This window comes from Ambystoma mexicanum, chromosome 11, assembly GCF_040938575.1.
Source record: "Ambystoma mexicanum isolate Mex_15411 chromosome 11, UKY_AmexF1_1, whole genome shotgun sequence".
NCBI classification, from domain to species: Eukaryota; Metazoa; Chordata; class Amphibia; order Caudata; family Ambystomatidae; genus Ambystoma; species Ambystoma mexicanum.
Window position 1 is genome coordinate 848,943,283 of NC_090934.1, and position 22,063 is coordinate 848,965,345.

Sequence of the window (22,063 nt, forward strand, 5' to 3'; positions counted from 1 at the left end):
ACGCCCAGAAGGCCTTTGACATGGTCTCTTGGAAATATATGTGGCTGGTCCTCGAGACAATGGGTGTTGGCCCCAACATGATAGGATTCATCAGACTTTTGTACACATCCCCCGTGGCGCGGGTTCGCGTTAACTCTCTTACATCTGAGAGCTTCACGCTTTTCAGAGGCACCCGGCAGGGCTGCCCCTTCTCTCCGATTCTCTTCGCACTAGCGATTGAACCGATGGCGGACTATGTGCGTTCGAGACACTCCCGCAAGGGTATAAGATTAATAGAGGAGCCTGAAATCATATCTCTATATGCAGATGATGTCCTACTTTACATCAGGGATCCCGCTACCCACCTCAACCCCATACTGAGAGACATCACTCGCATTGGTACACATTCTGGCTTCACGATTAATTACTCCAAGTCGGAGATCTTCCCGCTTACGAAAATTACCACACACCCCGCTTCTGAATATCCTCTGCGCTGGGCCCCTAACGGTATTAAATACCTGGGAGTACATGTATCCCTCACTAAACCCACCCTACTTACCGATAATTACTCCGCTGTGGCGCGAACTGTTGAGACAAAAATTTCACGCTGGCGCACTCTCCCGTTGTCCTTTGCGGGTCGACTGTCCTTGATCAAAATGATCCTCCTCCCCAAGCTCCTGTACACCTTTAGCAATGTGCCCCTGTGGCCTGGGAAGGCATACTTCACTAATCTTCACACGCTCTGCGCACAGTTCCTCTGGCATTCTGGTGCGGTGCGCAAAAAGTGGACTGACATGGCACTCTCGTACAGACGGGGGGGTATGGCTGCCCCTGACCTGGCTACATACTGGTTCGCGGCCCAAGCCCAGTATGCCACCCACTGGTACCCTGGCGCCCCGGGTCGCCCTCACGTCAAGCTGGAACGGCTGGCATCCTCGGGTATTAATCTGATGACCTTAGTTCTGCACCGACATTACGCACCGGACTCCCCCATTGACCCCTTAGCCGCGACATTATTCGCCTGGTCACACATACTAAACCCATCGCCTGGGACTTCTCCGTATTACAAGTGGCTGCCTGTCTGGGCCTTCCCGGGCCTGGAACCCACGCACGATGCGGCCTTGACCCGCCACTGGGAGGCGTTGGGATATAGGGCACTGTCTGACTTCTACCCAGAGGGCAAATTTATAGATCCCCAGACGTGGAGGCCGGGCCACACCAGTTCTCCCTTAGAGACCCTTCAATACTTCAGGCTCCGCGCTTCGTTCCGTACTATGTGGCCCTCCTTCCCGAACGAACCCCCAGACGATCCTGCTTTAGCGTACATTGCCAATTCGGGCGGGGCACGGGGGGTTGTCTCATCACTTTATCACATCCTGCAGGATGCCTCCCCTGCCCCGATCCTTGGGGCGCGCAACAAATGGGCTGGTGAGTTGGGTCTAGAGATGCCGGATGGGTTATGGGAAGGCATGTGCCTACACACCAAAAGAGTTTCCTTCAACTTTCGCTTCCGGGCCATGCAGTATAAACTCCTCAACAGGCTATACTACACACCTCACAGGACTTCTGGGTTTGCTCGCTCCGAGGTGCGCCTCTGCCCGCGCTGCAGGGCCACAGAGGCTGATCACCTCCATATGTTCTGGTCCTGCCACAAGCTGTCCGATTTTTGGAGTGGGGTCATGAACACACTTAGTGCTGTAACTGGAACCACTGTCGATCCCGACCCTCTAGCAGCCCTATTTGGGGTTTGGGGCACCGAGGAAACTAAACGCCAAAAAAAGTTTCTAGACATAAGTTGCATGGTTGCCAAGAAATGTATACTTCAGGCCTGGCGGTGTTCCTCTCCCCCGACCCCTCAGAGATGGTTGGGCATGCTCACATGGTCACGGAACTGCGAGGAAGACTATCTGGCTACACTGCCTGCTCGTTCTCGTCCTAAGAACATTTGGAGTGAATTCACCTCATATCTCAATGACCTGTCTGATGCCACTTCGGAGTCTTCCCCATCCCCGGCACCCACCCATGCATTGTGATGTTACTCAGCCTCCTCTGTTGTTTGTAAAATATTGCAGTCATTATTGTAAAGATGCTATTGTGGCCCGTTGACAGCTCTGCGAGCCACTCGATCCATATGCTTGTTGTCCTGTCGTTTGTACCCTGTGAACCTCTGCCAACAAAAATAAAAGTTTAAAAAAAAAAATATATTGTTGGGTTGATAATAACCCCAGTCCACTGTAGTTCTCTGCCACAATATAGACATGCCCTGTACAGGTGGATCCCAAAGAATTCATGCTAAAAACACAAACAGTGCCACATAGTGGTTTCACAGGCATCTGTAATCCAGCATTTGAAAGGAATAATCTGGCACAGTCGCCCCCAAACTCATTCATGTTGGTCAGTGCGGTCATTAGTCCTATGTTTGTAGTCCCTCTTTTGTGGTTTGTAGCTACTACCGATATGTAGCCCTACCTTTGTGTCGATGACCACAGTGAAATTGTAGTCCTACATCTATGTCGGTGGCCTGTCATGTTTTTCTTTGTTGAAAATCTTGTCACCCTATGTATATGCACATGCAAGCAACATCTTCAGTCAGAAGCAGGAACGCAGCTTTGTTGCAAAACGTTCTTCAAAGCACTGGATTGCCCGGGATAAAATAATGAGTGGAGTCAGAACTTTTATAGAAGTCCGAAGTTAAGAGTTAGTCTCTGTTCTGCAATTTTATATGTAGTAGGATTTGGTCTTTGACAGGGTCTAAAGTAACTTCACCTGCCTGTACAAATATGGCTGTCACAGCTTTAGTGGTAGTCTCCCGCCTCTTCTAGTGCATCCTTTGCAGTACGTTTGCCAGCTAACCTATGAGTATTGTTAATGAATAGTCGGACCACTGTATCCCATATGTTGTGGAGCGAATTGCACACTAGGTCAGTGCCACGGATAGAGCGATCTCATTTCGGAATACAAAAGCCTCTTGTAGTCTGCTAGTGATCTCAGCACGGACTTGGCCATGTCCCACAAGCAACTGAATATTTAAATCCGATGGGACAGGATGGGTGTGTACTCCCCGCTCTGGCAACTGCAACACAGGCTACCACAAATAGGGCTAATTACTTTAAAGACCACCTAACATGTCGACCGGCAACCAAAGCAGTTTCAAAAAGTATATTTCTTTAAAAATGTACCTCCCTTTCACCCAAAGTGTACTTTTTCAAGTCAAACAATCAATATATACATTGTTCATAACCTCACGTCACGATGAAGAGAAAAGGCACACCCCTGGGCAAGCTGCATCTGAGGAAGAATTTGCATCGAATTTGGGAGGTGCAGGTGCAACCATAAGCTACTGTTTAACAATTCTTGCCCATTAGTTGTTAAGCCTATTTTTTGGTTGGGTAGGTTCTCTTTTAAATCAGCATATACTACTCGACACTCACTAAACAAACGATGATCGGAAAAAGTACAATGGTACATCTGGGAAAAACCTCTGTTATAGCTTGACGTGAAAGGCGCTAATAAAGTATACAGTCAATATCCCTCCCTCCCCCCGATCACCACCTTTACCACTGAAGGCCCCGCCACCTAAAATATGAATAAAATCAGGTTCCCCAAGTGCAATAGTGACATTTTGCAACACACGCCGCTGAAACTAAACGCTCTATGACAGTTAGGGGATTACGGAAGAAAGAAGTATGGGAAGAAGAAAGCACATCATATGCCTACTACATAAACTGAGTCACCTTCAGTTATATTTTCCAACTCCAGGAGTTTAAGAATGTGTAGTTCAGTCAAAACCATTATTACTACACCTTGGCTTTGAAGAAGAAAACAGGGACTGGAAAGATGAACTGTAAAACCATAGACCAATTTTTGGGCTAATTAAGCTAGTTTACAAGTTTCATGGAGTTCTCCAAGAGGCTACTAGTAATAACTGCAATATTCTCATGAACACATTTTCGCCCAGAACCCAATGGGGAGGCGAGCAGCAGTTGCAGTGCAAAGAGGATGGCCAATGCTTAAGAAAACCTGCAGCAGATGGCGTCCTCAGCCCAGAGAAAAAGAGCAAAATGTGCTGTTACGGTTCCACTTGAGGCACTTAGTGGAAACAACTTCACCAAAGTCGGTTAAGAGCTTTTTTTGGTCGCCTACTATGGATTGATCAATTTAACGCACAAGTGTGCCAAGATACTAAAACAATACACCATATACAAGTCAGAGGGGCTGGGGATGTGCTGAACTAGTTCAAGACTGGTAACGTGGGCTTGCTTTGCTCTCCCCCCTTATTAAATCCCCATGGCTTCCTTCAGAGTGCCACCATCTTAGTAGTAGGTGAAATCGGGTGCTCTCAGGGGGGTATTTGGTCCATAAATGTAATCTTGGATACCTGCTTTCCCAAGCCAAGTTGCAGTGTCCTTATGGTCTGGGTTTGTCTATGTGGACAATGATTTGTTGTCCAAGTTTTCCTGTGCACATTTGGAATATTCTGTGCTGTGTAGAGGCCCTCAAAATGGGAGGGGTGCCAGACCTTCCGCCGGGCTGAATCGGCGGATGTTTTGCCTTGTCAAGGTCACACATATGTAAGGGCATGACCAGGATTGACCACATAAATGGAATCCTTCAATAAAAGGCTGTAACAAATCTCTTTAAGTAAAAGTAAAAGCCAAGTTGCAGCTTTATTTCTGAACGTTCATGAATGATCATGTGCAAAATCCAGTGATCGAGGGAGAAACACAGGCAGCCTAGATAGCGGGACATCGCAACTCCTTCCTTAATATGGGAATCGGGTGCATGCAAGAACATTTCAGCCAATGTGTGGAAACGGTGTTGATGTTCTGTGCCGTTGCCGACCTAAAGCAGGCCACTACCTTCAGAATAGTGTATAAAAAGAAAATCTAAGAGATTGATCACGACTAAACGTCTTGAATATGAGTCAGTAAACGAGGGCAAGAAGTTGAGCATATCTTCAACTCCTGTCTCTAACTGGTAACTACAAAACGCTACATTTCTTGAAACAAGGGAAAACATCAAGCATAATGGTCCTTTTAAACTAAATGTCTTGGGTATTGTGGCAAAGTTAAATACCAGACGCCAGGGCAGAGGGGAGGCTTTGCAGCCCAGGAAAGCTGGCCTACCCGGACTTTGGTGCCAATGCCGCACACTATTTGGAAGCAGCCTAGAGTGGGAGCTGCAGTCTCCTCCGCAACCTCTTATCGCTATTCTTTCCCAGAGAAAGCGATTGAGGACCAGAGTAAAGAGTGTTCAGATACCATTACAATGCCAGCAGTAATCTACTCCCCTTTGGTATATTCATTCAGGGACTAAGTGTCCACATGCCAGCAAGATCATCAAGGCTGCCCGCAGTGTACATCCCTGTGAGAATTAAGCACATTTAGGACTCAACGACCCCTTCCCCACAAACTCTGGAGAGAGACTTAAAGACCCTGTGCAGCCCGCTGGAACCCCATGTGGTACCATACCCCAAGAGGTAAAGGGAAAGATGCAGCACAAGCTGAGAGAAAACACAGAGTCAACATATGCTGAACCACTCCAATGACTCTGTGCAGCAAAGCCCACAAAGACTTACCCAAATAAGTCATGGTAGACTGAACAGCTGAGCAACTAGAAACGTGAACGTCACCAAGGACTGCAATCCACCGGAGTGAAGTAGTGGATGCAGCCTTTCTGCTCAAAACCAGGATAGCAGCTGGGGACACTGAAGCCTCAGGACACCACATCAGTGGGACTACATGGAAAATGGATGCATTGAGAGATTGTATGGATCTTCCAGATTAGCACCAAGTGAAGGAGGGCCCATCCAATTGAAGGTCTGGCCACAAGGGGTGAGGTCTATATAAAGCCAGAGAAAACCAGGGAGAGAGAAGCAGTCAGCAAGGATAGCGACAACCACATGACCAACCTGAGGGGAGCAGAGAACCGAAGGAACCACGGTGACCAACATGAGGGGAGCAGAGAACCGAAGGAAGCCAAGAGCCTCAAAGGAGATTTTTGGGTTTGCGAAAGTGAAGAGAGCAGAGCACTGGAGAAGCGTGATCCTCCTCAAGTGTGTGACCCTTAAACAGCTGAAAAGTCTGAGAGACTGGAAAGCCCAACACCCTGGTAGTACTGTACAGCATAGAAATCAGCAGGGCATGACACACAAGCGAGTCTGCACTATAAACCTTACAAGTTAGTACGATCAGAGGACCCAGGATTCCTTAAAAGCAGGAATAAGTGAGTCAGGATCTATGCTCCTGGGTGGATTACAAATACCGACCTGGGCTACATCCCTGTGACTTATCTGAGCGAAATAGCAAACTGGGAAGTATACCCCTTTGACTGATCTCAGCCAAAAAGTGTGGTGTGTGCTACATCCCAGAGACTGTAGTAGATTTAAAAAAAGGGCTGCAAGTTTGCACTCGTCAATGGTGACCGATAACAGTCTCTTGGAATGAAAAGACGTGGTGTGATGTGTTTACGTAGAGAATAGATGGGCGAGTGACTTTATGCCTGGCTAGTAGCTTGCAAATTTTAATTTTAAGCCATGGATTCGAGATTCAGAGAGAGACTAGTATCCCCATTAGATAGGAGACTCTCGATGCACTTCAGTTTAACCCTTCCTTACACAGTTTGCCTAGACTGCTCCAAGCTAGGGACAGTTTAGTTTTCGTTAAACCTCTAGGTCCCATACAAGTGTAAACGGTTATATGTCATAATTTCGTTTTTTGTAGGACACCTACCAAAAAGACCGATTTGTAGGCAGTTTACAAAGCGAAAAAACAACATTCCCTTGCCCCCACCTCCGCAACCCGACAGCTACCACCGTACCCCGCCAAGATTTATTTGGTCTTGGCAGGATAGCGCAGGGGCAACATGCTCACCTTGGAAGCAAGACAACATAGAGCACCACAGGCTCGATCCCCGGGTCCGCGCTTAAAAACCTCTGGGTATTAAGCGCGTTATAAATAACCTATCATATCATATAATTCCACGATTTTATCCCCTCACAAGACTCCCCCAACCCAAAATTACACACCCATACAACACAAAAGCATACACTTACCCGGTCTCCCTCGACGGCGCTTCCGGGTCCTGGCGTGGTTGCCAGCCCCTGTGTGCACTTGTGTGCAGCCGGGCGCGACAGTTCGATTACGAAAGACAGCTCCCTTAGTAAAACCATTCAACTGAGACAGTACAAGACTCCACTCTTAGTATAAGACTGTACCACCAGAGTTTATGGTAGTGTAGACAGAGCAGCCAGGCTTATTTTAGGAGGAAGAGAGCTATAGAACCAGTACAAAGAAATTGTAATACAAATATGGTACAAAGAAACACTATGTATTGTAAAAACAAATGGTTTATTTAAATACAAGTAGGCCCAGATAAATCTTAGGGGAAAGAAGTATCATCACAGATCATATAAACACATTATACAAACACAACACTATGCTTACAGGTCAACAGACCAAAGCATATAACCTTATTTGGAACACCCAACAGTAGTTCTAGGGAAGTCACAACCAATGGTTACTTTTGGATTACTTACAGTTATATAAGGGTAGTAGACCCTAGAAGTTGTACAGTGACGCTCAGCAAGAAATCACATAGTAAGACAACTGGACAATATACTTTTCAGAATAGTGGAACACTTATTCCAGTAACAGTAAAACCCTAGAACTGTGATTCAGGATAACAGTTATTCTAGGGGAGTTGGACCTTATGGTGTAATTTACAATTACACTTACTGAAACACAGTCTAAGATCAGTAAGAATATATTACACTATTTATTTTAAAGAATGGCAAATAGCTTTTCTAGGCAGGTAAAACCTTCTTTTGTAATATACTATTACAGTTTGCTTTTTAAATCAGTTCAACACAGATTAAGGCAAGCAATAACTCTAACTTGTTTTAGGATGACACACAGCTAACACAAGGTAAGTAAAACCTACACACTTTTCAAAAGGAGCTATCAGCAACTTAGAGGCAAGTATAACCTAAAGCAACTTATTCTGGACAGGCTAACAGCAAGTCAGGGGAAGCAAGACCCAATTGGGGACACATTTATATCCTAACCGGAATAGTACAGTGGAACCAACAGCATTACTTTTGGGAAGTGGGGGGGGGGCAATTCACAGGTGAGTAAACTAACGTACTATCTACTTTCTTTGAGAATGGCAAGACAGTTTCTAAGAAAAGTAAGATTGAGTACACTTATTCAGAATGGCACACAGCTATTCCACTATGTAAAACCTATATATACTTTTCAGAATGGCAGAACATATCTAAGGTACATATACTTTTACGAGTGGCAGAACACTTTCAAGGTAAGTAAGGACTTTTGTAACTGTTCACTCTCAGAGCTACAGTTACCAACTAACACTTTTACAAGTAAGTCACTTTTGAACACTTGTTATTCTTTTCAAGGCAGAACCCTTTTCTTATCCAGTCCTTCCCTTATTCTATAGCATGAGTTCACTCAGGGGCAGTAGAGGGATCCTAGTGGTCTAGTTGCCATTTTAAGCAGGGTGAGATAGGGTTCAGTTACAGGCAAAGTTAGTTCAGGGTCGAGGGACTTCAGAGAAGATACCCTAGGAGGATTCCGCTGTAGGCCTGGGTGAACTGCGCGCGTGGTCTCCCAAACCTATACAGAAATCACAAAGGCTTGATGTGGGTAAAATACCCGAGTCAACTCAGTACCTCAGCACAGAAGAACAGCTGCAGCAGGAAGACTACAGGATCTTCAGCCAAAAACCTGGTCGATTGATTCTTTTGTCAAGAAGACAGGACTTTGGAAGGACGTTTGCAGCAGGAATCATGGGAGAAGGCTCCAGGCAAGAGTTTCCTTGTGGCTGCATGAAGCTCTGTGGTTCTGGCACCCTTTCAGGAGTCAGGAAGAAGACTGAATATCGCTGGTCGATTCTCATCATTGGCAAGGTCCGGCACTCTGATGACAGGACTTCTCTGACTCGATTCACGTCTCTCGAGGTCCAGCAGGATGTCCACAAAGTTTCTGCAAGATTCGCAATTCAGAAGATCCTGCACCACACAATGGCTTGAGGTCCCAGGGTATTGTTAATGTTAAGGTATTTGTACCGTGCACCGTCAACACTGCTGTGGTCCCCAGGCGCTCTGGCAGATCTGAAAAGAAGGGCGTGAAGAGTGGGGTTGGGTGTTAGTAGGTTGTAGTGGGAATAGGAAAATGAGAGTTGTGATGTCCTGTTGGCCGCTTTAGTTCGGTTTGCACCGTTCACTGATCTTAAGTGCAGTTTTGGTAAGTGCCAAAATTTCCATGTGCTGTTGTGTCGGGTTATGTGTTTTTAGTATGTTGTTGCAATGTGGTGAAGTGCGTGCGGATTGCTGTGCAGAGAGGTGCGTTTTGTTTTTCAACCACAGCAGTTACTAATTTCAGAACCAAGACCCTATGTGTGCTTTATATGAAGCAACATTAACCTCTGTATTGCTCGTGCTTTATACCCTACTGCTGCCCACAATGAAGAGAATTAAATATTATGAAGCGCGTTGCATTATCTTATTTTTCAAAATGAACCATAGCTCAGGACAGCCAACACACCCCCACTGGTCTTCTCCCAAGCTTGATTATCAATAATACTTTCTTATTTTAGTTGGCGTACATTTAGTATTCACCTGGGTCGAAGGAGCAATTCAGGGCCGTCCAGGTAATATTTGTATTATAGTCTGGGGGTTCGGAGGAAGAGAATCACTGCTAACATGTATATGGACCACATAAACTCATAACGTGACGAATGATCAGGCGGCTGGAAAAATAAACAAGAGCACACTGCTGCTTTTAATCCCTTCCCCCACACCCATATATACTTTAACTAAAATATTCGACTTTTTTGTGATTATTCAAGTGTCACTAAGAAAGGTTTGTCGTCATTTGTTTTTTGTTATTAACAAGCATACGAAGGACAGCTTGTGTTTTACAAAGATACATACAATTTATAATGGGATGTCCAAGCCAGGATTAGAACCTACGACTCCAAAATCAGCAACTTGGCCACTGGTTCATCTTACATGCGAATCAGAAGGGAGTAGAGGCAATGTTGGAAAAGTAATTCAAATTGCACCGTACAGGGTAATTATCTTCCATCAACCACCCAAATACCTTCAACTATCCCTCCGTAAATATCTCCACTCTCGAGCCCTTTGCTCCTCTACTTCTAAGTCCTTCAGGGTCAGTCGTTTTGCAAAGAAACGAGCTGGGGGTAGATCTCTGTCTTCAGCTGATGCCTCCCTTTGGAGCAGCCTCCCGGCCACCTTGAAACTGGAGGAAAACCATCTCCGGTTCCGGAAGCACCTCAAGACATTCCCGTTTGCCTCTGACTTTGCCCCCCTTTTCCCCAGTTGACCCGTTTCTTCTCTTGACATCGTGCACCTGGCCATCCTCTGTCATTCGGGACCAGGTGCCTGCTCACCCCGCCACCCTCCTGCACTACCTCCAGGCCACCCCCTGCATTAGGGCTCTGTATCTGTAAAAGTCCCCCTCCCACTTTTCTTCTGCACTTATCAGATATACCATATCGGACTAACTTTCACCTGCCACTTGCTGGCTGCACTGCCATGGTTTATCGCCCTTATTTATTTATTTTATTTAATATTTATTCTATTTTATTTATTCTGTTTTATTTATTCTGCAGAGGAGAGACCTCTCCTCTGCACTTTCCACTCCGCACTCCCCCATGCACTCCCCCCCTTTCCCTTTTCCATGCACTTGCGCTTTCTTATATGTCACTGGGCCTAGTAAGATCGCTGTTTTTCTCTTTTTTTGTCGTCGTTTGTTCTCCCTTGTTCCCCTCATTTTGTTGCCTGGTCGCGCTCTGAAACACTTGTGTACAAGCGCGATATCAATAAAATATCATTTCATTTCACCCTTATTAAAAGGCACGAGGATTTTCAGGACATGTTCTACCCCGTGGAGTCAACCGCTGTTCCTTTGGATTGCCAGCAAGACGGGCTGACCAGGCACACACATCCTGTCAAAGTCAACGGTTTTGGCTTCTGTACCACCATATGGGAATTTGCTAGCTATTGACAACATCGGACCAGGTTTCACCACCATTTGCTCTGGTACTCACATCATGCAACACATATTAACATCATATCGTAGTTATAACAATCAAAAAGCCAAATACTAAAATCAAACCGCAAAACGGGTGGCCGTCATTGGCAAGAGACTATTCACTCTTGGCAAATAGGAAATGGTGTTCTATATGCATTGAGACTGGAGTTCATGCTTGAGGGTGAGGGACTTAATGTCTGCCTAGTAGCTTAGAATTTGAAACCGTGCACTCTGGTCTAGCCATTCCCAGGTATTGCTATTAAAAGTCAAGCTACTGGCACCAATGACAGGGATTGCCTTCAAATGCTTAAGTTCTCACAGCACAGGCCAAGTATTTTGTAGCCAGAGTGGAAAGTCAAAATATGCCTTCACAGTCACTGTGCACCTCAACCCTTTATACTCGAGGGCACACCCTGCTCCCACATACCCACGAGTGCATGCATTTCACTGAATTCCATGCTGTGTGTATCCTTCAGCAACCTTACACTTTGCAGGTGTAGAAAAGCACACAATTATGAGCATTTTGTACTTAGTATAAATGATAACCCTAACCCTTTACCTTGTATGTGATAACAGTTGTTAGTTGGTGGATGAAACAAAAAAGCAATACAAACATAATCCAATGAGCAGTTTATCCAACATTCTAGTTGTGTGAATCAGACTCCTATGTTTTCTGTGCCCAAGAACAGAGAATTGCATCCATGTATTTATTGGCAGGCCCCATAAAATTATAAAACCGTATGGAAACATTGCCTGTTGCCACTAATAACGATCCTGTTAGACCAGTTTAGGCACATACACCTTTACGCGTATACATGGGAAGGTGGAAGTAGCCAGCATTCCATGCATCCCAATAGCATTTCGTGGCCTTCAAGCAATGTGATGCTTTCGCAATTTGCCAGAATGTTGTAAATATCTTTTGTGCCATTTTGGACATATATTCACAATACCACCCTCCACTCTCAACAAACGAGAACTGGCCTTTTTTTAAAATAAATCCTTACAAGCCCTAGGAAGAGGAAGCTCTAATCAAAACAAGATAAAAAAGTACCCGAATGCAAGGCACCTGGAGAAGACTGCTTTCGTCTTGACACAGACTATAAAAGCTGCGAAACATGTCTTGGTTTTGCCATCCTGGTCAGGCACTCTTTTCCAGTATTTTCAAATCCATCTGCCCTTGCATCAGCGCATACATAACATTTTCATATCCAGAGACCTAGGTAAACAAGTTGTGCGTGCCTTTAACTATAGTCTTTTCTATGAAGCTTCTTCCGCAACCCTTCATACTAGCGTTTAACACAAAAACAACACATACTTGCTTGAAAGAAAGAAAATTATAATCCCACACAAACAAGGTACATGATGAGTCCTGGATAAACTGGAAGGCTGGTTGTCTTCTCTTGTAAGCACATCACTGTCACACACCATCCAACAGCACAGCAGAGCAAGACGTCAGATGCATGTAAATACCAGAAGATCTTAAAACAATTGACACGTATTTATTAACAAAAGGATACCCAATTCTCCATTAAACTCCTATGTACCATGGGCACAGAATGTTGGACCAAAAATAAACATTTTTACCCGGCAGACCTTTGCACCTGTGGGATCACCTAAGACAATCACCCCACGAAAACCTATTGAAAACATACCCATGCCTAGAGATCAAAATAAGACCACTGCTTGGGGCATATAAACACACCTATGGGCACTCAGAATATTATTCCTCCAGACACATTTCTCTGCGTCTTTGGGGATAAACAGAAGGACTCTAATGACATTATATATAAAGATCCCTCAAACAGATCTACGGTTATTTCAACATGCACAGACTCCAAAGACCAGGGATTCTACAATGGTGCAACACCACCAAACTCACTGTAGGGCAATAAATGTTTTTAAAAAGGTTGCTTTTTTTAACCCTGCCCACAACAACCTGTACTATAGACCAGAAAAGGTGATGCACATGCCCAAGCTACATGCATGCCATTAACAAATGCTGCAAGGTCACTGCTCAACTTGCCTTTTATCACAGTACGGTTGTCATTGCAAGGTGTCACCCACTACAATGAAGCGTTAGTTAACGAAGGGTCAAATGCAAAAGGTGCCACGGTGAAGATTTCATTTTTGGCCCGGTACTTCATTTTTAGCAGAATGTACATTCTAGTTGTGGTCGATGCTTTTTCTTTTCAAAACTGGTCACACATGCTACATCAAAATATTTCCTTTTTGATGGCAAGCGCCCACATGTTGTTAAACTACCTGGGCTCCACAAATAAATCGCCAAGGATGGGGCAGTGCTTATTGGGAGCCATCTGACCATTGAACATTGCCCATTGATCGGACAAATACGTGAGCATGTGAAGAGCCTTCTATAGGTCAACACTGACGAGAATCCCCTGAAGCCGTTGGTTGGATGAAAATTGGGGAGCATAGAGTTTACAAGTTTGTGTTCAGCTTTTTTCCCCATGGCTCGTTGATTCCCTCTGCCCCCAATAGGAATCTGCACCTGCTTTTTGAGCTACAGCACGTTCTTAAGATCTCAGCAGTAAAAGTTACCCCGGCACTGAAGCAGTAACTACAGTTTGTTAACCACAAAATAACTCGCCGATTGGATACCACCATTACGGTCTGCAATGTCCAGATTAAGCAATATCGCTCTACATAACCTATGGCTATAATCCTTGGACCGTACATATCCGAACGGTGTTCCAAGCCATTCTCCTTGCTTCCAGAGGTTAGTCACCCACCTTCAACAAGCAACTGCTCAAGGCTTTCCACAAAAAGCTCCAATGAAATATGGCCATCGACAAAGCTGATCCTAATTCCAGGAAAACAACTTAGATTTCAAGATTTGCTGGCATGTCCGTTTTCATCACACAAATGACCAATCTTTTTACACCCATCAAAATACTGACCCATTAAAAAGTCATTATCATTACCATTTTGTACTCTTAAAAACATGCATCCACAAACATATCAACAGTTAAAATCATTAAAAAGGATGACAGTGGGAATTTCTGCTATAACACTTTACTGACTTGAGAGGCTATGGTAACGGGGTCATTCATGGAAGCAGCCACCAATTAACATATCATGAGGCAAACTCTCACCAGACACAAGTGATTTCCATTGAAAGGGCAAGGGTGTCTCATAATGAGTTTAATGTTCCAAGAACTTAAACTATGGTCCCTGACGGCACCCCTCACCAAACTATCATAGACCTACAAAGCAACAGGACTGTAGGAGAGGCCAGGATGTTGAATATAACAGCAGCTGGGCCAAGATGGATCCAGAATCCAGCAGAACAAGAAAAGCATTCCACCATGTAACGTCACATGCAGGTTTCATTTGCATAGGACGGAGGATGTGCACACTTGCTGAAAGACTGCACTCCAGTGCAACAATAGCGGCAAAGCGGAAGCTTCCAGGTGAAACAATGAATTGGCACCGCAGGTGCAGAAAAGGCAATACCTGCAAGTCAGTCTCCGCTACACACTGGTACCACCTGGTGCAATGCCAGCTGCTCCTACCCAGCATGTTTGCCTCTCTGTCAATTATCAGACACAGTCATGCCAGTGCAGTTACAGTCGTGCCAGTGTGGTTGCATGCGTCTTTCAGCTCAGCGGTCACGATAAGTCAAGACACTAGTGCCCAGTCAGATGTCACTCTTTTCTTCAAGCTGGAATGGAACTTCAGAATGGTATCTCTGCTCCGCTAACCAGTCCAATCCTCCGACCCATAAATAGGACGCATTACTTCCTTCTCCAGATAGTCTCACTGCAAGGCTGCCAGCTCCTACACAACACATCTATATATCTCGCTACCCATCTCTCTAGCCTTTTCTCAGTTTCTTCTTCATTCCTCTTCCCCAACAGTCCCTTCTACTTTGCCAGCCCCCACTGTCTCCAGTCCTTCCCCAGGACGTGCTTTGAAGTCTCCTACTTGCTAACTGGTACTCTCTTTCCCTTTGGTCCCTTTCTAGTCAGTTTCTTCCCATGGCCTCTACCCTTTCCACTTCTGCCAGTGGCAGTCTTTCTCCCATATTTTTATATCATGCTTAGGAGGTCGTCCCTCTATCAAAGATCTTCCTCTCTCCCGTGACTTCCTTTGCAGCATCTTACGATCACCACCACATTGCTCAATCTTCTCCATTTCCCTTTGGCATCCTCAAACTCTTCCTCCCCGTCATTTGTAGGATTGTGGTTTTGTAAAAAGCATCACACACCAGTGTAGTCACTTTGTAGCACCATCAACTACCTTCCCTCTCTCACTCTAAATTTAGCAGTCTACATTTATTCTTTTGTAGTCCCTCCCTAGTACTAGAATTATCTAACCACCCCATTCTCTTAGTATCTTCTGCCTTTATGCCCCTTTATTACAAAACCTCAACTCCCTCATGGCCTCTCCTTGTACCATTTGTTTTGTCCGGAAGTGCCCAGTTTCATCAAAAACAATTCCCCAATGCCCCCATACACTTCCCCCCCCCCCCCGGCAGGCCGCTTTCACCTAACAGCGCCCTGTCAGGGAACACTGCATGCACGGGAACTGCGCATGTGGTGAAGGATCAGGAAGCGTTGCCCGTCCCCTGCCAAACAAGCAACAGGCCGTGGGGCAAGGGGTGGGGTGGTGTCCCCCGCATTGGGACAGGCTGGAAAAGGGGCGCACCAAGGAAATATGTTACCCTGCAGTGCCGAAACTGGGCCCGGGAAACCAGACTGGTGAAAACGGCCTGCAGGAAAACATCATAGAACATTTTCTCATGACAGCCACCTACCACGCACTCCATATCCTAGTACGCCCCCTCCAAATTGCCCAACATGCCACTTCTCTCCCAAACATCTTCTCCAATATGCCACCCTCTCTCCAAGCTGCCCTCTCCCACATGCTGCCCCTCTTCAAGTTGCCTCGCCATTAGCCCCCCCCCCCTTTTCCCTAGTTGTGCCCTCTTACCTCTCTTTCTCATATCTCTTTAGCTCTGCCTGTAGGTATAAAGGGATGTGCGAAGCCCCACCTCTGAAAGGTATAGGGAGAACAGGTGTTGGATTATTCACCTGGCCAACTGTCTTTGTAAGGGTATATAGCACAAATCAGGAGGAATGCCTATTCCCTGCAGGCATGGGCCTGAATTTGAAATAGCTATATGGAAAATTAAAACAAAAGAGCCCCTCGGTAAGAAGCTACCAGATGCCATATTGGAACTGACATTTGTGCACCCTGAAACACAACTCTCGAGGTAGCTGGTGGATACCCATTATGTGTTGCCCAACATTTATACTGTACCAATCAGTAGTGGTCTTACTAAATTGGGCCCCTACCAGAGGTATCCACAGCATATTCTGCAGATGAAACAAGAGACAGGGGGGAAGGATAAAAGGTGGGGATAAGGGGTGCAGGTATGACAAAGTAGGACGGAAATGAATGGGGCTTATTTTGAGATAGCAACAGTGCAACTATAGCAGGCCTTCAAACAGGATCACAGAGAATTAAAAAAAGTATATTCTAATATGGATTTAGGTAATGAGACTGTACGCATGGGGCAGTTTTCAGAGGAAGAGGTCATTCATACCAAGTACCATTTGGCTGTGTAATGGCCTCGAGAGATCCTAGAAGTACGGTGGAGTTTTGCCCAGGTTTAACTTAACATTTACCACAGGGCAACATCTGGAATAATAAATCCGGGACTACCAAGCCTAGAGTCCAAGAGTTGCCCAGAAAAGAATAGACTGAGCAAGGTGATTCCAGGTAGATAACAGGCAAGAGGGAAGGACTGGTATGGGAGAGATCACTGAAACTCCAACATAAGGTGAAAGCCTGTGACCGTTATGCGCACATTCTAGTGATATTGAACTAGAACTCAAGTAGCTTTCTTTTAATTAAATTAAGTCAAACGAATCAATGAAACAATATCCCTGGGGAGCCTCGTTTTATATGTAATGCAGCTATTGGAATAGGTCTCTTTCGTGACCACATGATTCACCAGGGGCGTCATTACCGTGTCCTCCATTCGCTTGGCCGCCGCTCTATAGCACTGTGTTTATGGAGTAAGTCGCTGTAGGACGTGTTCCTCTACAGACGGTAAATTGAGGTTCACTCTGGCAGCTTTTGATATCCCCGCGTGGCCCGAACGATTTGATCGGTTTAGTGTCGTATTAGCACCCTGCCCTGCCACTTCGGGTGCTATTAGAACAGCGTGTGCACTTTGTGGTAACTATCTCTAGCACTGCAATTCATGGAGGTCTTCGATGACTATTTAGGTTTACATTTGTTGCTCATGTATATGTTCATTATGCTCTCCATTTGTCTTCATTTGGTAAATTCCTGCGGCGGTTCAACTAATTGATATTACAGCACTCTACTACTGACCACTACTTGCCGTGCACGTGTTTATGGGCGATTCGAACATATCCGAAGGACCTCCACACATATTACTAGTTTGGGAAAGTTGTGATGCCTCTGCACCCAGCCTCTCTACGTGTTAGGAAGCAGGACCAAGTTGGGTCCCAGTGACTTCAGCCTTTTACATTTTGCAATATTATTTAGTTTCAGCGTTTTCTTCATAGGTTGAAGTTTAACCCTATATTGACACTTGATATTTCTCTGCCAGTCGATACATGAGCTTCCTGCATTTTACAGTGCCACAGTCAAGTCGCCTCTTTGGCACTCTTAGTCACTGATTCCGGCTTCCACTACGGCAGGCGCCCTTTGATATTCATGTAAGCGTATATGCAAACTTTTTATTGAATATCTTGCTGCTACGGGGTAAGAACATCTTATTTCAAGAACAGTTCCACTTGGTCATGGTAGAGCTGCTGCCATTTTCCTACAGACTTGGATCAAAGTAGGTTTTTCTAGTTTTCTTTATTTTCCTTTGCCCACGTAGGGTGTAGTCAGCGGTGTGAGGTGATGGGAAACTCTTCTCTTTGATGATTGGTCCCTAAACTACATCTACAATGGGAGCATTCTTTTCTTCTTGCTTGCTAGTGTGTTCAGTGGACAATGTGCTTTTTTTTATTGCCCACCATGTATACATTAGGTAATTCTGCCAATGCAAAACAGGAGAGTCTAATAGGTGTTGGTCCTGATGAAGACGGCGCAACTTTTAACTCCGCCGAAACATCTATGTGAATTTTCCCCTTGACGTTGACCCTGGATGTACACCTCTGTATTTTTCAGTCAAGTATGTTTAATGTTTGATTCTGGATATATGTCTATGTACTCTTCTGCCTAAAATGAGGTCTAATTTTCCATTTACTCCTTTGTATTCCTATGTTCTTTATGCCCTAATTTATTCAGGTGTGTAGACTAGATTCAGAATAGCTGATCTATTTAGCTTATTCTTGTCATTTATTTGTAACTGCTAGTATTCACTTTGCTTCATTCAATGAAGGTTTGTTGAAATAAAATATTGTATATTTGTTTTGTCACAGTAGTCAAGTCCTCACTACCGAGGGTAGATTCATTTTTAAATTAAATTGTTTGATCAAATTATATTGAACCAATGCCTGCTGGGAACTTCCTTTAGTGTTATATACTCTATACAAGGGGTAGTTGGGTTTTGCTGCAAAACCCTGGTGTAATTGTTAGCCTGGGTGTCTACAAACATTGCACGGGGAAATATCAGAGAAAGCACTCCTCTGTTTTTTATGATAGGCCCCAAACAAGCAGGCTTAAGAGACAGGAACACTTTGAGGAACAACAGGCACTCTTGCATGAGGCCAGGTTTTGAACTGTGGCTCGTCTGGAAGCACTGTCCGTTTTGAGCTACTGTTCACTTTTTGGGGATGGGAACAGTGGTGTGGGTAGCTGGATTCCTCTTGGGCAAAGAAAAGGCTCTTCTAGGATTGTATCTGAATAATCCAGCCTTGTCTAGCCATCTCAACCTGGGCTGCAGTTACATTGCCCTTTTAAAAATAGTGCAGCAGAGGAATCTTAGTTTCAGCAGGGGCAAAGAGTCTGCTAACCACCTTATATTTGCAGGTCTACTTGAATAAACTAACAGAACAACACCTGGGTGAAACAGGGACAGGATTTGCTTGTTCGAGTATGCAATTTACGTGGCACTGGCATAGCCGAATGTCAACACAATGTACAGCAGCATCTATCCCTCTCATTGTGTAAATCTTGGAAACAAACTCCTTGGCAGAGAGCTGATGTGTCGCTGGGACGACTGGAGAACATGTATCAGGGTTAAAAAACGATTTGATGGCAAACTGTCAGCACTAGAATAGTAGATTACCTATCCAGAGTATTATTATTATTATTATTGATTATTTATAACGTGCTTAATACCCGGAGGTTTCTAAGCGCGGACCCGGGGGATCGACCTTGTGGTGCTCCATGTCGTCTTGCTTCCAAGGCGTACACGTTGCCCCTCAGCTAGTAAATGAAGACTGCCCAGGTGAACATTGACAAAGTGCCAAAGCCTGGCTAGTGGGCTTGGTAAATGAAGAACCAGAGCAGCCCAAGACTGTAAGGAAGCTCTAGGGACATCTGACTCCAGAGGAGTTCTCAGAGTAAGGTGGAACAAGAGTGCAGCAAAGCTGGGCAACTGACTTCACTGACAGTACCAGTGAGTACAAGGAGTACATCAAACACATCACAAAACACTCTGGTAGTGCAGGGAGGTTAATCATGTAATAATGCAGATACCAGTCATCTTTGCTCCTTCCATCACTTGCTCTATTTGGACACACAACGGCAGAGCTATACAGAGCATCCTCTTGCGCTTGGCAAGGTCCTGCCCAAAGGAAAAGGAGCACTAAACTCCTCTGCCTCTGGGTCAATGCTGCAGAAATGCACACTAAGTATTCCACTGCCCTCTAGGTGCTCTGGAACACCACAATCCCGGTAGTACGCCCTCCCTAAACCAATATCCCCATTCCCATCTGCTTTTCTGGGGGGAGGGGAGGGAGCAAAAGACATCTCGTACATGAGGGCCTTCAAATAACTATCCACCGCATTTCCGATTCCTGGACACCGTATGCAATCCAACACGTCCGGAGGAGCAGGTAACCAGCTGGCAAGGACACAAGATTTATTTTTTTCATTTTTTTTTTACAAATATTATTCCTACATCACAACCCTTCAAAAAAAAAAAACAACAATGCTCAGATCACGCAGTAAAATGTACACTTGCCATTGTCGAGTGAAAAGTGGCTCTTACCAAGTACGAAAGTGTGTGCTCGGTGCATGTGGAGAACTGAGGGGCAAGTGCATTTGGATGCCTGGCTAGTAGCTTTCACCTTGACATGTGTACCCTTGCTCAGATGTTTTGAGAATAAAACGTTTTTTTTTTAATCAATTACTCTGTATGGGACAGCCAGACAGGCTATTTACTATGCCTGTTGATGTTCACATTCCACTCAATCCCTGAAAGAGCAAGCTTTGGCGTTTGGCCCATCCTACGATTAAAGGAGTCGGGTTAATCCACCTGTTCCCGTTCTTCAGAGCCCATTTCACATGCCTAGGTTTCCAGACAGAACCCTCCAGGTCTAATCCCTCACAAAAAGCCTTTCCGACCGTCATGCCCCTTCTATGCCAAGCCCCATTCCCAATCTATCCCAAGTATTTTCCTCCCTTTGTGCACCACTTTCAGTCATGTCCTCTGGCAAACCCTCCCTTATCTTTTGCTCAACATCTCGCCCTCATTCAAGATCTTTTGCCCAGCACCTCACTCGCTAACGTCGTCATCGGGCACTCTCTCTTAGACACGTTAACCCCCAGCCCTGTCACTTCCTCTCATCCTCTTACCTTTTTATGCACATACTCCCTCAATATGTACGTGCATCCCCTTCTCTTTTCTTAATCCCACTTTATTTCCCCTTTGAAGCCTCTGTTCCCCAACATATGACTCCCTCTTCAAGGCTCCCACTGTCTATACCAATATTTCTATGCATTCCTCAGTCTCTCCCAGACCTATCTTCTTTCGAGCCCACTGTCAACCTCTTTATTTCTCCCATGGCTCTCTTGCTGCCTCTTCATCTGTGCCCTCGCCTGCAATATCTCCCTTTCTCTCCTTCCTGCGAGTCTCTTCTCTTCTCTTCTCGGAGTCCCCTTCCACAACCTCAGCCCATACTTCTTCAGTCAGGTTTAAGGTTTGACATGATTAAATAGCCTTAAAAGGAATCCGATCATTTGATCGTGTGTTCCTTTCCAGACAGGATTTCAGACTTACCTTCAAGCACTGTTTTCACAGCTGTGAAGGCAAGAGAGACCTGTTCATCGGAAAAACCCTTTGGGAGTCCCCTGGAAACACCCCTCCCATCGGGAGTCCCCTGGAAACAGCCCCCCGCCCGGCCCATGAAAGATTCATACACAGCCTTCGTACAGGCTATCGGAACTTCCCTGAAAAGCATAATTCCTGTAATGTTCTTTTAGGCGGAATACTGAAATGTATGGAGAGACCCCATAACGAGATTTATATCTCGAAGAAAACAAAATCTAAACCATACACAATGCTCAGCGACAACCCCAAGTCACATGGAGTTCCCAGAGAGCCCCGTGAAATGTTCACAGCATTCTGTGACACCCATGAGCCATATACACATTTCACACTCCCCCACACCAGTGCAGGCCGCCAGCACCATATACAGGCTGTCAGGAAAAAGCCTAAAGCAATGGCAGACTGCCAAAAACCCCCTGAAATGATGGCAGCCAGATACCCACTTAAACATTGCACAGCCAGAGACATAAAGCTGTCACCAGGACTGCCTTTATCGAGTCCTTGCTTTTTTAGAAAGCAGCACTCTACATGTTAAGACTCAGTTTGCGTTTTTCTCCACTACAGACATGGGACTAAAAGTCTTGCCATACAAAACAACAAAGGCTAAAAATTCAGGGCTGGAACATAGTGTTCCTGGCTACAGAGAGCACGAGTTGGTTAATTTTCGAGACTCCCCCGAGACTTAGCGCAGCAAGATACCGGTGTACCCCCACAAATGAGGTATAAAAAAGACCCTACTGAAGCTGTTCAATAGGAACTATCTACCTAACCTTCTGCTGTATAT

General features: G+C 45.2%; 1 protein-coding gene across 3 annotated transcripts in view; it reads right to left on the reverse strand.

Moving 5' to 3' along the window:
• Nucleotides 1–22,063, reverse strand: part of LOC138503813 (protein phosphatase 1 regulatory subunit 12A-like) — a 977,826-nt gene that overhangs the window by 949,787 nt on the left and 5,976 nt on the right. The gene's annotated exons all lie outside the window — the stretch shown is intronic.